This window comes from Protopterus annectens, chromosome 7.part0, assembly GCF_019279795.1.
Source record: "Protopterus annectens isolate FY-2018-M chromosome 7.part0, PAN1.0, whole genome shotgun sequence".
NCBI lineage: Eukaryota > Metazoa > Chordata > Ceratodontiformes > Protopteridae > Protopterus > Protopterus annectens.
This window is the reverse complement of record NC_056739.1, coordinates 1,263,739,194-1,263,757,956: the sequence shown is the minus strand read 5'-3', so window position 1 is coordinate 1,263,757,956 and position 18,763 is coordinate 1,263,739,194. Positions and strand designations below refer to the sequence as shown.

The 18,763-nt window shown below is 37.9% G+C and overlaps 1 long non-coding RNA gene across 1 annotated transcript in view; it reads left to right on the top strand.

Moving 5' to 3' along the window:
- The window catches only part of LOC122807005, a 543,066-nt gene that overhangs the window by 116,162 nt on the left and 408,141 nt on the right, over positions 1 to 18,763 (top strand). The window lies entirely within an intron of this gene.

The window sequence follows — 18,763 nt, the reverse complement described above, 5'->3', positions numbered from 1 at the left end:
CCCACAAGGCTCAGTCATGGGACCTCTCTTGTTCGGTATATATTTCTCGGAGGTACAGGCCAACACGGAAGGACTGTGGCTGACCAAGTTCGCAGATGACTGCAAACTGGGCGCCATAATCGACTCTCCAGCTGACACAAGCATCCTCCAAAAGGGCCTCATAGAAACAGGCAACTGGTGCCAGAGCCATGGCCTCAAGCTAAACGCCAAAAAGTGTATAGTCATCCCCTTTGGCAAAAACAAAGTGCCCATAAATTACCACATAGGTGGTAATCCATTAAGTATGGAAGAAGTAATTAGGGACCTGGGGACCCAAGTTGATAGCAATCTCTCATTTGACAACCACGTGGCCAAAGTGGTTAGAAAAACATTTTATATAGCCCACCTAATCATGAAGGGATTCACATCTAGATCAGGGGAGGTCATCGTGCCTCTTTACTCATCCCTCATCAGGCCCATAATTGAGTGCAATGCCCCTTTTGGGATGTACCTTACCAGACACCTGCAGCAACTGGAAAGACCCCAAAAGTACCTCACCAAGAGGATCAAAGGGCTCAAACAGATGCCATATGCTGCCCGGTTAAAGAAACTCCAGCTCTACTCAGTGGCATACCGCCTGCTCAGAGGCAATCTGTGCCCAACATATAAAGCCATGTCCAATCCGGAATTAATGGACATGCTGCACCTCAGAAAATCCACATCCCATCGAGCTACGCGCTCAAGAGACTTGAACCTCAGCACTGAAATAAATAAGACATGCTGGAGGGACAGATTCATAACCCAGAGGCTCCCTTCACTCTGGAATAAAATCCCAGTCCAGGTTAGGCAGAGTCCCTCATTGACTCTCTTCAAGAGGAATCTTGATGAGTGGATGGGGTATCGTAGGTTTACCCCGGGTATCACTTCTGTGTCGTTAAGAGATGATCCTCACGAGTGAAGCACCTTGAAAACAAGAAGAAGAACCCCAACAATGCAAATAAATTTCAAGGATGCAACATGTAGCTTGCCATATACTTGTTCCAATGTAAAATCCAACTGTTATAAATACGAAACCATAAGTGAAAAACAGCAATTTCTTTATTAATTCGAACAGTGATGGGAGATCGTAGGTTTACCCCGGGTATCACTTCTGTGTCACTGTTAGACAGAGGCACAGTATACTAACCTCGGAAAAGGGCATAGCAAAATTAATTTAAAATGGGTGGCGAAAGCCAAACACACTCTGGCTAGGCTTATAAATGCCCTAGGGCAGATAGCCTAGTATGAACCTATGAACCTATGAACCTATGAACCTATGAACCTATGAGCAGAGTAATAACTAGCAAATTCAAACAACACTGTTCTGACACAGTGGTACTGGTATGATTGGGGTCCCTTGGTACATTATCCTGTTTAGGCCTCCATTTTACCATGATTCAGCTCTGGTGTTTGCTTATACTCCTCTAACATGAGTCACAGAAAATGTTGCCCATTTATTATTCTCTTCCAACTTATACTTACAGCTGCTTCTACAAACATCAGGAAACCTTTCATTCAACTTAGTACGGATATAGAGGTATTGACTGAGGCATTTCCAGCAAAATGTTCTGAAGCACCTCAACTAGGTGGCATATTTTCAAGCTTCAGAAATCTCCATCCACTGCTGTGTGGTTATTTGTTCAGCCAATGAGTTCTTTTGATCTTCTTTAATATAATATGCTGGACTCTTAAAATTCATATGCGTTGCCTTATAAGCTCTACTGATTACTTTTTTTTCTGGCTGGCTGCAAGAGTTCTAGCTTCTCTTATGAAGTTAACTAAGTCTGATTGCTTTCGTTTATCTCTTATTTCATTCTCCTTTTACCTAAATTCTGACATCAGCCCTTAATATGATAAAAACATTTTCTATCTGAGAAGTTACAAGTCTGTTTTTCCTCCTTTCATTTCATTAAGAATCACACTCTGGACATTAGGGGTCCAAATGGAGAGATGATAAGTCAGCAAGCAAAGGATACTAGTATTGCTGAAATGGAATTAATCCTCAAGTCTTGGTGAGTACCTTCACAAGGTGGACCCTGTTTTTCACAAAATCTTACCAACATGACACTGATATATAGACTGTATTTATAGAGCATATATCATGGACAGAAATAGATCAAAAATTCCAAAAAGATAGCTGGGTTCACAAGACCCAGGATAAAAAAGTGCCTAATCCTGGTAGGCGGACTGGTGCCAGGACTGGAAAAAATGACAGTGTAGAATCCTCAAAATACAGAAACATTCCTACAATGGAGCCATGCCCAGGCAGAAGATAGCTCCCCTGCTGTAGAAGGAAGAAGAGTAGTATTCCACAAAAATCACAAAACCTGATAGGTCAAAGAAGAGCCATAAAGATGATAGAGTAGATGATTGGGGATAAGAACAAAATTATGTATTGTTATTATTATGTAAAAAGCACAGAATTTCAAGATAAAATATATACAAAAAGATTAAGAGACAAATTACAGGAAAGGAAAATACTGCTACAAGAAAAATTGACAGAAGCCCCAAATAAAAAATTGTGTTCATTAATACAACAGGTTTCTGAAAAAACAGTATATAGACCAAGAAACTTGACATGTTTGGAAAAATCTGAGGAAGTGCGAAAATATAAACTACTAAACCTAGAGATTTTTGAAAAGTATAAAAAAGAAATATGGACATGGGAAAGAAAGGGAGATTTGATGTGGTGCAATATTTATGCAAAGGCGAAAACCAGATTAATCAATAAATAGAAGGCAGCCCCAAAGATATTCAAAGAGAAATATAGGCAAAGGCATCCTGATATGGAAAATTTCACAATAAAAAAATAATATCACAAAGAGGGAATGTAGATAAGAAGATTAGTAAAGCAGAAGTTAAAAAACTAGAAGTTGAAGTTATAGAATGCCTTCGAAGTGAAGGATTTGATATAGAAGGTCTAACACGGGTTACATCACAGCATAATGGAATGAATCCCCAAAGTAAGGAGAAACAGGAAGATCAGGAGACATCTGAAGAAGAAATGTGGACATGGGAAAGATAGCGAAATTTAATATGGTGTAATATGTATGCAAAGGAGAAAACAAAACTAATCAATATAAAAAGAGCAGCACCAAAAATATTTGAAGAGAAATACAGGCAAGGGAATCCAGACATGGACAACTTTACAATACAAAAAAAAAAAAAAATAAGAAGACAAAGAGGAAAAGTAGAAAAGGAGATTAGTAATGGAGAAGTTAGAGAAATAGAAATTGAGGTTATGGAGTGCCTGCAAAGTGAAGGTTTCGGTGTAGAAAATCTAATTGAGAAGGCACCACAACAAGATAGTGCAATGGATATTCACATTAAGGGGAAACCAGTGGAACAGGAAGCAGTTGGTCAGGTGCCATAGGAAGATATTTTGGTGTCTTCCACAGGAAACCAGTATAAATGTTCACTTGAAGCTGGACAGCAAGGGAAGGATCAGGAAACTGTGGAAACTCTGATGCAGTCAGTGTTGAGGAGTGATAGGCCAGTGAGTTCCCATATGACAGAGCAATGGATAATACAGGATGAAACTGAAGAGAATGTGCCACAGGAAGATGATATAGAACTTTCTATGGAATGCCCACAGGATATGGAAAACAAGGGATGTGCCCTCAGTTTGGAAGAAAATGAGTTAAGAGAAGATTTGCTTGATTTAATAGAGATAGATAGATAGACATATTAAGATCAATGAAAGAAATAGACTGCAGACAGTCAATAAAACCCCAAAAATCATAAGTTTGATAAAACAAATGAACACAGTAATTAGGACTGTCCATAGAGATCCATGTGATACAACAAAAGTAAACAGGGTATATTACTGTGCAGCTAAATTAATAACTGATAAAGTTCTATCACAAGAACACAGGGTAGTGAGGGAAAGGAAGCTGAGAAATCAAATACCATCATGGAAATATCGAACAGAGAAAATTATAAAGTAAATAAGACAAGAAGTGTCACTGTTAGAAGAGTATAGAAGAGGGAACAGATCAACAAAAATACTTAGAAAGATAGACATGATAAAAGCAATGCACAGTATTAGAAGAGATCAGGATCTATCATGCACTATCGCAAATAAACTAAAAATCTCAGCACAGGCGGAAAAACTTAGAAGATATGCAGATAAATATAAAGGAAAAGTACAAAATAAACAATTGATGACCCACAAAAGTTTTATAGAGAATTGGGAAACAAGGTAAAAGGAATTGAAAGACCACCAAAAAAAGAAGAAATAGATATATTTTGGAGAAGTATTTATGAAGATCCTGTGGAACATAACAAAGATATCAAACGGATAGAAGAACTAAAAGAAAGAATAAGAAGTTTAAAGGTGCAGGATATGAAATGGGATGAAGCAACAGCCAGAGAGATTGAAACAAAGTTAAGAAAAGCCTCTAACTGGAAAACCCCAGGCCCAGATGTAGTACCTAACTTCTGGTTAAAAGTATTAACTTCTTTGCATGAAGATTTAGCCATGAGTAAAAACTATTTATATGCACACCCCAGACAGACACCAATCTGGTTAACAACAGGAAAAAACAATACTCATACTTAAGAGTGAACCTGCAAGCTACCCTAAAAAATATAGGCCAATAAGTTGTTTTCCAGCAATGCATAAATTATACATTGGAACTGATGTTGACAGAGTTTATAATCATTTAGAAGAAAACTCAATTATGGAAGCAGAACAAAAGGGCAATAAAAGAAAGTCATATGGAACAAAGGATCATTTGTTGTTAAATAAAGTCATGGTGGAGAGCTGTAAAAATAGCAAGAATCTAAGTATGGCATGGATTGACTACAAAAAAAGCATTTGATAGTATTCTACATTCATGGATAAAAGAGTGCTAAAAATGCATAAGATACAGCATACACTGATCGACTACATTACAGTTATTATGAAACAGTGGCAGACCACTTTGCAATTAAGCCATGATAAAGGACAAATTATTATCCCAGGGATAAAAGTTCAAAGGGGGATATTCCAGGGTGACTCTTTGTCACCACTGCTATTCTGTCTTGCCTTTAATCCATTAAGTTATCTACTTAACAGCTTAGGCCATGGCTATAATTTGGCTCCTAGAAAACAACAACGTGTAAAGACTTCTCAGCTTCTCTTTGTTGGTGATTTAAAACTGTACAGTTTATCAGATGAGGAATTGAAAGCACAACTGTGAGTTGTCAAAACTCTTTTAGATGATACAAGAATGTTATCTGGTCTTGATAAATGTGCAAAGCAACCTTTAAAGCAGGACAACTGCAGCATGAAGAAAAGATCAGTTTGGGATAAGAATGTGATATAAAAGAACGTGAGCAAGAGGAAGTGTATAAATATTTGGGAAATGAAGGATCAGCAATATAACATGAACTAATGTGAATAAAACTTAGTAAGGAATAGTTTAGAAAACTTAAACTCATCCTGAAAACAGCACTGATATCTAGGAACAATTCAAGCTATAAGCCAATTTGGTCTTCCTGTCCGAACTTACAGTTTTGGAATGATTGACTGGCCCCAAAATGTGTTGAATAAATTAGACAGGAAACAAGAAGGATGCTTCATGCTCACCAAATGATTTATAAATATCAGTGCATACCGAGATTATAAATTCCCCATTCCAAAGGAGGGATGGGCCTCCTTGAAACTGATTACATGTATAGATCTGCAATTGTGGGACTGCACACATATCTGCTGACCTCGCAAGACCCAAACGTAGTGAAAGTTTTGGAAAATGAGGAGAATAAATCTAAGATGACTTCTCTGCTTAATCTGGCAGAAGCATATTGGCATCAAGCAAGAATGGAAATCAAACCAGAAGTAGATAAAAATCAGGCAGCAACTGATTGTGCCAAAAAAACAAAAGAAAGAATATAAGGTGAAGGACGGGATGAGAAGGCAAAAAATGTGGAAAATGCATAAATGTAGTTGAAAGCATAAAAACTTCTGGAAGAACCTCATGTTGATCAGGATTGAATGCAGGAATGGTTAAGGAGAGGTAAATTCAAAACAAGAGATGAAAGTTTAATATTGGTGGCCCAAGATAGTGGGCTATGTACACATTGGTTTACAAAGTCCATTGAACATGTGGGAGAAACACACAGATGTAAGTCTGATAAAACAGAACTGGAAAAAGTTGCATACCTTGTTGCTGTTTGTGACATACTAATGGCAGAAGGACTGTATACTGAAAGGCATAATAATGTGGCAAGACTGTTGCATTGGTGGTGTGCAAAAATTATGGTATTGGAGTAACTGAAAAACACTGGAAACATGAGCCACAAAGCATCATAGAAAACGATGAAGTCTACATGACATGGGATTACCCATTACCAGCAGTTCTAAAAATAGATGCTAGAAAACCAGATATAGTGGTCCATGAAAAGAATGCAAAAGTAGCACTGATCATTGAAATTGCCACACACAGTGATTACATTGTCTTGGGTACAGAGAGACAGAAAGTCATAAAATATCAAGATTTGCAGGCAGAAATGAACAATGTGGAAGAAAGATACCCACACAGTTCCAACAGTAGTAGGAGCAAAAAGTCTTATAAAAAAGAATCTACAATCGTATTTAGATATGTTGCCAATACATGTAACCCCATACGAATTGCAGAATTGTGGGTGCTGCAAAGAGCACTTCTGGCTGACATCAAAGATTGAAACAATACTAATTTCATGAACTTTAATCATACATTGACTAAGGAATGGGGTCCATTCCTGTCATGGTATTAGAAACACAAAAGACTTGGAGAAACTAAAAAGACATCTGTTCACAAAAATAGGTTCCTTCTCTATCTTCCTCCTCCTCCAGTTTAACTCCACCTGCTGTTGTCCCACTAGTTGTCTATTTTTTAAGGGACATCCTATTGTTAACACCTCTATTTTCCATTTTTAATATGCTTAGTGTTTATGTCTTTCTCTACAACTTTAGATATGTAGTATTTGGTATGATTTAGCTTGTCTCTACTTATTAACTGAGCCTGGAAACCTATTTTAGCCCTGCTCCCCTAAGTTTTTTCTTTGTTTTAAGCCAAAAAAAAAATTGGAAACAATTTCCATTTAGTTGTGTATTGCCTCATTTGTATCAGGTAAATCAACTTCAGTTGTGTGGCTTCAAAATAGCCCTTCAGGCCAGGAAGTGTGCTAATCCACCATAAGTATGAGGAAGCACTATTTTTCCCAACTAATGTTTACTCTTTTCCTATCCCATATATAATTCTTTAGTTCCCTATCAGCAAAGGATAACACCATCTCTTTGGTAGCATAAAGTATTACTGCCCACATAAAGCACTAAGAGGACAGAGAACATATTCACAAATTAAATACTGTCTAGATCCATGTTGAGAAATTGATAATCTGGTGTTTTCCTTAAAATGCTTTGGTTAGTTTATTCTCACATATCATGTACTGCTGTCTTGATGCCCTCAAATTCCTAAGTATTTCATTTTATTACAACTTCACAAGTAGGAGAATTTGTGGACCAGGTCATGGGTAGGGGCATAGTTAATTGGCATAGACTTAGCTTTATGTGTATTTATTTTGTGACTTGAAAAAATACTGAAGTACAGTTAGTATTTTAAGGATAATCCAGGTATTCCAGTTTCAGATCTGGTTGCACATAGTGTTACATCATCTGCAAATAAAGCTAATTTTGCTGTGATCCTAGCTTTTCTAATATGGGATTGCCTTATTTTTTCTGCCTTGGGCTCTATATCAAGACCAAACAAAAAGGGGGAAGGAACCAACACTGCCTTGCACCCAGTGAAGTTGGAAACTTTCTGGCAGAATTGGATTAGGACATGGATTAGGAAACTAAACTTACTAAATGGGTCAGCAGATGGTGACTGTTGTTAAGCTAAATACAATTCCACCATTATGCGGATCCAAAAGATCTTATTAAGGTTATAATGAAAGAGTACTTTTTAATTTACTTTTCTTTTGAAAAAGCAGTTCATGATATTTCAGTGACAAAACTTTTTTTTTCTATGCATGATGCTATTCAGGTATTTTGAAAAATTCAGATTCAAGAAGAAAGTTTTAAGCTGAAGGCATAGATTTATCCAGCTTACATTTGATATATTAGCAGTAGCTGAAGTTTTTCAGAGACCTATTGCATGGATCATGAAAGGGCTTGATAATGTTGGTAATATTATTGAAAAGATAATAGTGTGGGGTCAAATCAAAGAAAAATATGATATGAAACTGAACTACTGAAGAGACTGAGGCAAATCAACCTCAAGCTGAAGAAAATATAGATGTGAAATTAGAATTTGATAGCTTAGATGTATGCATCATGTCTTAACATCTGAAGGCTTGCAACCAGACACTAAAAAAGAGTAATAGCAGGAATGCTTTCTCTGATGGACAAGCAAGGCCTATTGACATTTATTGCTATGATGTGGTATCAGTATTTTAAAAAAATGTATTCTGAATATGTCAGAAATAAGTTTGTCATTTTGGAAATTAATGGAACAAAACATGGAGCAGTACTGGAATAAAGAACAAGACAAGAACTTTGAATTGTTTAAACAGTCACTGATAGTTATACTCACACAAAATAATTTGATGTGAATAATTAAATCAGAAGTAAGTTCTAGCTAGAGTGGAAGTGGTGCAGATACAGCAAGCTAAACCAGCAGCCTACGGCTCCAGTGCCTTTTCTGACTGTCAAACAATATACTTTCAGACAGTAGAATCACTGCTTGCCATAATGTTTATGAAAAGTGTCACACATATATTTATGAAAAAGTGTTGGTGGAAACACTTCATAAGGGATTACAGAGTATATTTAAGAATTTCTTGCACAAGGGACTGCCAAGGCTGCAGATAATGCTGTGATTACAAAACTATGCCTTAGTTGTGATATAAAAGCTAGGGAATTAATATTGAATCATACATTTTTGTCAGAACAGCAAGATGATTTGGTTGATAATAAACGGGAACATTACTGGATAATTCCACAATTGTCTGTGACTGAAAGGAAACTTAAACATTTCAGTAATGTGCAGAGATTGATCATAAAATCCACATGCCTTGAGAAGTGGCTATGGGAGGATGATCAGGAAAATGCTGTTTTAAGGAAGGAAATACAGCGATACATTAGACTAGTTGTATACAAGGGCTGACATTTAAGATAAACAGCAGTTCATCAATTACGGAATGAAATGCTGCCAAAAATATCATTAGCACTTTAGAAATATGAAGCATAAAGAAAGAGTATTCAATGTTATTTTGGCCATCAGAGCCAGTGCAAATTTTACAGAAAGTTCAAAACTGTTCTGCATATAATTTTTAGCATATTAGCAATCTGACATAAAATCCAACTTTTTATTCAGTTCCAGGAAATCTGTGTAGGAAAGTGAGAACTTTTACCATAACAGAAATTTGTGTAATTTCATGTGCTCTTATCCCATGATTACTGAGAATGTAAAGCTAACAGATACTACAAGAAGAAGTGCAATCAATGCACTGAAAGACATATTTAAGTCATGGGATTTCACATGTGATAATCTCAGTTTATGCACCACAGTATGTAAGTGAGGAATTTAATACATTTTTGAAAGAATGGGAATATCACCTTATGGCTACTAGCACTAATTATCCTCAGTCTAAGGCTGACTGTATAGCATGTTAAAAGCATCATAAAGCTATCACAGAGCATTAACAGTGTACACTGCATAGACTTAACACATGGCTTTATTGCAATATAGAACTTCTTCACTTCAAAGTATAGGTCTGTTGCCAGCTCAGTTGCTGACTGGCAATAGGCAGAAAAGTAGAATTCACGTATTTGGTTCATATTAATGCCTAAGAATTTGAGTTAAGAACAAGACCACCTGAAACAAAACAAAACAAGCAAGCCTGACAAATGTTTTACTATGATTAGCATGTTATATGCTTGTCTTTACTAAAATAAACATACTGCACAGTTTCTACTGAGATATCATGAAAGGTTATTGTTATGAAGCACTGTGGTCAGCCAAGGTCATTTATGGTTCACATTGTGGATGAGAAACTACTGAGGATAAATCAGAGACATCTGTTCAAAAGAAATTCATATTATAGTAACTTTTACTCAACACAGAAAATGTGCTGATGATGTGTTCCTGCATGGGATATCCAGACAAGTGTCTAGAGAGATACCCACAAAGGTGTCTCAAGACATGTCTTCACGAGGAGTTTAGTGGGAGATTTACATTTATCAAGGACCAGAACATCTAGAGACAGAGTGAATAAGTGAAAGTGAGAGACTGTCTACAGACTTATCAGACAACATTACTAAAAAGTAGATAGTAATCTAGCCTTTGATCATCACGTGTCTACAGTGGTGAGGAAATCATTCTATGTTGCGGAATTTATAAACAAAGGTATGGCATCTAAGTCCAAGGAAGTCATTCTTCCACTGTATTCATCATTCATCAGACCTCTCATTGAGTACAATACCCCTTTTGGTATGTACCTAACCAGGCATATCTAACAATTGGAATGTCCACAGAGATTCCTCACTAAAATAATACAGGACATAAAGCATATGTTCTTTGCAGACCACCTTAAGGCCCTGCCCCTACATTCTGTCTCCTACAGGCTTTTGAGTGGGAGATCTATGCCTGGCATACAGAGCATTGTCAGGCCCCACTCTAATGGACCTCCTGCATATCCACAAAACAAACAGCACCAGAATTACCCATTCTAAAGACATAAACCTTGCCTGTGATATAAATAGGACCTGCTGGAGAGATAGGTATGTATCCTAGAGACTACCCCATCTGTGGAACAGGCTCCCCATCCATGTGAAGCGGAGTACCTTCCAAACCCAATTCAAGTGCAATTTGAACAATTGGATGGGAAACCGGAAATTCATCCCTGGTTTGGCACCTATGTCTCTAACGGACAGAGGTAACCTGTAAATGGTTCATCTCCCAGGCCCATGCTTACACTTATCAAGGGTATCAGAACTTGTAAGAGATTTGGGATGCATGGCTAGGTTTAAAAAGGGCCTTGTGGTCGTTAGCCTAATAAACACCTATGAACCTATAAGTTAGCATGACAAGCACAGACAGCAGAATCCCCTAAGTATTCAAAATTTTAAATAGTGTTAGGAAGGCCAAGTAGACCTGTCATCAGTTGAAACAGTGAAAAGTACTGAAAGATCTGAATGGTTATGATTTATTGCTACTGTTGTACTAATAAGGTGTTTCCATTTTATATCAGAGAAAATAACTTTCTATTAGACTAATAAAAATCTTTGACAAATACAGTAAAAACAGACTGAACTAACAAAATGCAAACCACATAACCTATCTGATTATTCATAATTATGAATGATAAATGTTTCATTTTGGTGGCTTCATCAGTTTTTACTTTTATACTGTGTACTAAATACTATACATTATATGTTTGGGTACTTTCTGTTTAGTCATGTGATTGTGGATTTTTCACTGATTGCATTATGGGCACTTGCAAAGTATTCACTTGTCTTAATGGACTGGTCAGTTAGTGTTTTCTTAGCTGTAGCGTGTTTGTTCCTAATGCTACAGGTTGATACTCTTACAATAATACAAACGTTTGCTCATATGGAGGCACTATGCCTTTATGCCTTTTTCTTAAAGGCAAGAATGTTTTTTTAATTTACCTGTCTGAAATTGGAAGAAACTTCCAATCACTAACAACTCCTTTAGATAACCAGATTTGTTTTTATTATTCCTTTTCCTTATTTAAGGAGATGGACCTGATGTATATTATATCTTGTCCTTAAGCCCAAATATTACTAAAATTATTTTTGTGTTGTTTTATAAATTAGAAACAAAGTTCCTCATTTAATCTATATTTGACTAAAATAAGCCTACACTCTATAGTAATGATTTAATCCTTTATGATACAAATTCAGTTGGTAAACCTTTTTCGAAATCCCTCAGGGTTACTCTAGAAAGTTTTTATATAAGGGGAGTAAAGACTCTGTCTGTACTCAATTTTTGGTTTTATTAGACTAATATTGATAATTTTCTCACATGTTTATAATCTACTGCATCTGTAAATACTGCACATAACTATATCCTCCTACTTTTCCCCCCTCTGACAAAGATGCTGACCTTGTCAGAACTGCTTATCTTCATGTTTATGCATATATTTTGGTTTATCTGGTAGACTCTCTACTTTCCTTTTCATTCAAATGAGTTTGTAGATTTGTCTATTTCAGGATGGTAATCATTGTATTTCTCTAGTTTAAAAATGTTATCACTTTCAGTCATGTTTTTTATGTATCATTCATTGGAATATTGTTACTCTGTATCTTTAAGGCAGGCCTGAAAATGTTCCATTAAGAGCAATACTTTGTCTCAGTGAAAAAAATGTAAATAGATAAATGAATAATTAAGCATAAAGTCACTTTACTGTGCAGTAAGCTTGCTGCATTATATGGCAATATTGTCAAAATTATCACATTGCACATCATAATGCACATTATTGTTGAGGTTTTGCAATCCATGCTCTTTATAATATTCTCACACTTCTGACTGCCTTCTTTTATAGTTGTCTAATCTGTAGTACATGTGGCTGCCCATCCTTTAGATGTCTCTCGCTCCATTCTTGAATGTATTTGAATACCAGCAAAAGTATCATAATGGGAACAGATATGCAATATCCAGAAATACCTGGCTGCAAAACTCCATAGATTTTAAACTTTGGGAGATTGTTTGTATTCCAGTATTCATGCTTATGGTGGTTTACTGTACATTTGCTGTAGATTACACACCAAGTTTTTTTTTCCAGGAGCTGTTGTATTTTAATCAATATATGGCACCAGATTGTTTGACCCATCTACATCCATCCAGTTTTTAATATATTTGTGTACAACCTCGTAGACACCTATGTTAAGTTTTGCTGTGTGATACCCAGCGAAGTTCCTAGCTGCATCCATCCACTGACTTTTCTCTGTTGTGGGGCTCTCTTGTTGCATTCCACAGGTGTGTGACAGGCCATTGCATAATGTTATTGCCTATCAAATCTGATGTTCAGGTGCTAAACTTGTCACTCTCTGATCTCTATGTCTGTTCATTTTACCCGTTCTTGCGATTCATTTCACACTGTTGGTTATCTGTGTCTTGTGGTTGTGCTTACAAATACCACTTTTTACATTCAGTTACTTGTTTCATAGTAGTCATGTGGCTATATTTAAGGTATTGCCAGTCTAGAGAGCATACTTTTATTCAACATGTTTGCCACTGGTACTGCTTTTTGGGCCTTTCCTTTGCTTCATGCATATGTTTGCATGTCTGTGTGCCATAACTTTTATGTCATGCAAATCTACTAATTTATTTCCTACTACAGGTATATGCATATTCCAATACTGTTGTTGCAGCTCAATGTTGGCTCCATTATGACTGACTGAAATTTGTCTTCTCTAAACACAGTTGCTTGAGTGTAACTGCACAAAATATGCTAATTCAGATACAAAAATCATATAAACACATGCACTCAATACCTCAGTTTCATGGTCCACTGCTATAAATTGTCACGTTCCTTAATAGATTTGCTTTATATTATTTGTTTATTTATTTTGTACAATGTAATGCAAACATACACAAAAATATTTACAGACTAATTTGAGATCAAATATTAATTAATGATCGTATTTTTATTTACAATCTACTACAAGTCTTAACAACTGGACCAGTGATTCTTACCTTATATGGGAGTTTACTTTATTAAAAAGATAACGACTTTATGTACTTTGTTCTGTTTCACCATCTTTTCCAAGCTCAAATTCCAATACAGCATCCTGTTTTCTTTTTAATAAGTTCTGTTTCTGATCCCAGGTTTCATATTTTAAATCTCTGTAATCTTTTTTCACCGCTCTTGTTGGTAGTTTGTCCTTGGTTTTCCCTTTTTTCTAGTTATAGCTTTCTTAGCCTCTATCAAAGCTAAATATAACATTGTTTTACTACTTTTAGAATATGTTATTTTACACCACTCAGAAAAAGCTGTACACTGATATTAAATTAATTTCCAAGAATAAGAAGTAGCATATTATTCGGGTCACTATTTATTAATTTGTGGCATTTTTAGCAATCTTCTGTGCCTTTTATACAGCTTTTGTGACAGCGTGCATTTTCACATTATGGGAAAGATGTTTTTTGTTCAGGCTCTTTTGCAATGTTTTGGAAAGTGTTGCTCCTACCTGGTCACATACTATGCCAGTATTTCCTATTCAGTGTTCCTTTTTTCCTGAAATTGGGGTATCCAACTCCTAGACTTTGGGGACGCTATGTTGTAGCACTTGTTTTGTGGTTGTCTACTCCATAAAGGAATTGTTTTCGTTATTTTTTACTACACTTTTTTCGCATTCGTTATTCGTATCTGCATTATATTACTTCCATTCTTTCTCTTGCATATTGCTGCTCAGTTGTCTTAGAATACATCCATTTGTAAACAGAAAAGGGACAAACATAAATCTTTGATGAGCTGTGCTTTTCAAACAGACTCATTTAAAGCAGACTAATATGCTTAGAATTTAATAGCTTACTGGAAAACAAGTAATTTTAATTCAGTCAGAAAGTACCAAATCTATGACTAGCTGTTTAAGTTTATCCAAAAATAAAGGTGGTGGGAAGAATGCTGTCAAAAGTCTGAGAAAAAATCCCAGATATAATCCATATATACCACATTCACAGATATTCAGGTGCCAATGAAAGCATTTACATTTTCAAAAATATTAGCACTTTAGAATATTAGCACTCATAGAAGATGCAGTGTTATAAAATCCATCCTCAAGTACATAACTGCAGGCTTACAATAGAATGTTCCATAACACAAGTTTCCAACAGTTTTGATATAACCTGGTATGTGCCAATAAATGTATAGCTATCAATGATAGATATGTAAGCAATAATGCCCGACAGGATATATGTTAATGTGTAATAACACCTGCCCAGGGGTGTTATGAGGCCCGACGCCGCAGGCAGAGGGCCTCTACACCCCTGAAAGGGCATTAATTACACATTAACACACACTCTGGATGGCATTATTGTGCTTAAAGAATGGACTCATTGTAGAATTGTTGTTTTACTTACTTATATATATATTTTAATACTATGTATTTTTTAGTATATTTTTGATGCAAAATAGTTCCTCCGCCTACCGTTTCAAACTTGCTGTAGTATACGTTAATGGTTTTGGAGGAAGCATTTTACAGCCAAAATGTAACATAGGTTCATAAGTTCATAGGTAGGTGCTAGGCTTTCGGCCCAAGGGCCTATGTAAGCCTAGCTAACAAGGTTCCCTGGCTTACGCCACCCAAGAAAGTTATTTTCCTGTGCCACTGTCGAGCAGAGACACAGAAGTGATCCCCGGGGTGTATTTCCTATTTCCCATCCACTCATCAAGATTTTTCTTGAAGAGTGCTAATGAAGAACTTTGCTTGACATAGATGGGTAGCCTGTTCCAGAGTATGGGAAGTCTCTGGGACAGGAATCTACCCCTCCAGCATGTCCTGTTTATTGTGGTGACAAGGTTTAGGTCCCTAGAACGTGTAGCTCGGAGGGATTGGGATTTCTTTAGGTGTAGCATGTCCAACAGCTCTGGGTTTGGCATAGCTTTATATGTTAGGCAGAGATCACCTCAGAGTAGGCGATATGCTATGGAGTAAAGCTGGAGTTTTTTTAGGCGGTCAGTGTAGGGCATTTGTTTGAGGCCAGTAATCCTGTTTGTAAGGTAATTCTGTGGCCTTTCCAGCTGCTGCAGAAGTCTTGTGAGGTACATTCCAAAGGGGCATTGTACTCTATAATGGATCTAATGAGTGTCGAGTAGAGGGGAACAATGACCTCTTTTTTCCTGGATGAGAACCCTTTTATGATGAGGTGTGCCACGTAGAAGGACTTCCTGACTACTGTGGTGATTTGACTATCAAAGGAGAGACTATTGTCCACCTGGGTTCCAAGGTCTTTTATCACGCATTCGGTGTTAAGTAGATTGCTGCCTATGTGGTAGTTCATGGGTACAGAGTTTTTACCAAAGGGGATGACACTGCACCTTTTGGCATTGAGCTTGAGGCCATGGCTCTGACACCAGGCATCTGTCTCAGCGAGGCCCTTCTGTAGGATGTCCACATCATTTGGGGACTTGACTATGGCTCCTAATTTTCAGTCATCTGCGAACTTTGTTAGCCAGAGGCCTTCTGTGTTAGCCTGTACTTCAGAGAAGTAGATACCAAACAGGAGAGGTCCCAGGACAGAACCCTGTGGTACTCCACTTGTCACTGCTTTGAGGTCAGATTTGGAGTCTGCAACTTTTACAGTGTGGGTTCTGTCAGTGAGCCAGTTGGCAACCCATCTTGTGAGGTAGGGATTTATACCTAGTTTAGTAAGTTTAGCTATAATTCCAGAATGGGGGATGGTGTTGAAAGCCTTGGCGAGGTCAAGATAGGCTGTGTGAACCACCTTACCCTCATCTACGGCTTTGGTGACTGCCTCAAAGAAGTCAATCAGGTTCAGGAGGCATGGTTTGCCTTTCACAATCCCAAACTGGGTGGGATCCAGAGTTTGAAGGTTACCAATGTCTTTGTTTATGAGTTTCATGAAGATACATTCCATGGCCTTGCTGACCAGGCTCGTCAGGCTAATAGGTCGATATTTCCTGGGATCAGTGGTGGCTCCCCCTTTGTGGACTGGGATAACTGTTGCTGTACGCCATTCAGTGGGCACAAAGCCTGATGTGAGGCTATTATTGAACATGGTGCTTAAGTGGGGAGCCAGTTTGTTCTTAAGTTCATGTAAAACGCAGCCTGGGATGTTGTCCGGTCCCATGGATGCTGTATTTTTGGCTTTAGAGAGTGCACCTTTTACTTGTGTAGTTGTGATTACTGGGACTCTGCATTCTTCCTGTATAGATATGGGCCCTTTAGGGGGTGAGAGGGGAGCAAAGTTAGCACTGAACCTATCTGCCAGGATATTGGCAATATCAGTTGGTTCTGTAATTTTTGTGCCTTTGTGCTGTAACTCAGAGCAGATCTGGGTGTTGCCATCGAGATTCTTGACATAGCTATAGAATGCTTTCTGGCTGTTCTTGGAATTAGTGGTGATTTTGTTTTCATAGCTAGCTTTGGAAGATCTTATAAGGGAGCTCAGCTTCTTACTGAGGCTGACCAGGGAGCTCCTCCACTCATGAGATTTTACTCTCTTTTGCAACAGTTTCTTCCTTCCATTGTACAGTTTGTTTATGGTAGGATTGGCTTCCTTTTTTTGGAGGATAGCATCTTGGTTCTTTTTGGGATAGCACGATCCATGCACTTGTGTAAGTGCTTATAGAGTGCATTTGTATTGGATTCAACAGTTGTAACTGTATTGTCCATCTGCATGGGTGTCATGAAGTTCACCACTTCTGTCTTAAGAAGCATGAAGTTGGCTTTGGAGAATTTCTTTACTGTGGTTTTCTTAATGAGGGGTGAGGGCGGGATGTGGATATCAAGGGTGATTAGCTTATGGTAGGATTGGACCAACGAGGAGTTGACTTCAGGTGTGGAACATTGGTCACTCATGTTGGTAATGACTAGGTCTAGGATATTGTTGCCCCTGGTGGGGGTGTGGATAAGTTGATCCAGGGTATTGGATTGGAGTTTATGAATTCCAGAAAGCGTTGAACTAAGGAGATGGTACATGAGTAGTTTTCCCAGTTAATGGTGGGGTAGTGGAAGTTACCCATTATTAGGGTGTTTTGTTGAACCCTGATATTTTCCAGTACATCAAGAAAAGAGGAGTGGGAATCCTGGGGCATGGTGGGGGATCTGTAGCAAGCTACAATTTGGATTGCAGTTTTGCCCAGAGTTAGTTGCACTTGGATAACCTCGGATGCACTATACTGAGCAACTAGCCTGGAGGTGTGGATATCCTTAATGAATATGGACACACCTCTGCCTTTGGTGTTTTTGTCCAGGTTACATGGCCGAAAAGTGTGGTATGAATTCTAGCCTGGTAGTGCAGGGGTGCTCTCTGGAGCCTTGAACCAGGTCTCAGTCACTGCACAGATAACAATGTTCTCCATTTTAAGGAGTGCCTCGAGTGAGGCATTTTGAGATTTAGACTTCTAGCATTGAGTAGCATTACCCTCAGTTTTTGTTTGCCTGTTCCTGTTATGGTGGTGAATTTGTTATTTGAACCTTGCCTAAAAAGGCACTATAGGGGCAGCAAGAGACTTAGCTTAGTATCCGGAATCCCAGGGGCAACAGGTGCAGGCCATCTGTGGCAAAGCATCGTGGTCTGTTGACCATGTCATCCCAAGCAGACAGATACTGGATCCCCTTAGAATGACACCAGAAGCTTAGCCAATTGTTAAAGTCAATCATTTTATCCTTGTACTGCGGTATCTTTCTGGGTGATGGCAGAATGCTACTCAGGGCTAGGGTCATACCTGCCTGGGCTACAGGATCGGAGAGCTCTTCCATGTATCTTTTCATGTAGTCCAGGGAGGTATGTCTCAGGTCATTCACACCAACCTGGACAATGACAGAGTCATATTTGTACTTGTTGTGGAGTGACCTGAGTGCGTGGGTTATGTGGCGGATCCTGACACCCAACAGGCAGCTGACAGTAATCTTCTCCTTGTTTAGCCTGGTGAGTGGGACATCAGTGTGCCTGACTATAGAATCACCTATGACTAGTGTGTTGGGTACGTTGTTTTGCCTTATTGGCTGTGGTTGAGTGGCACACTGAGTCTGTGGGCTATGTGTCATTTGGGTTGTGTTGGGCGA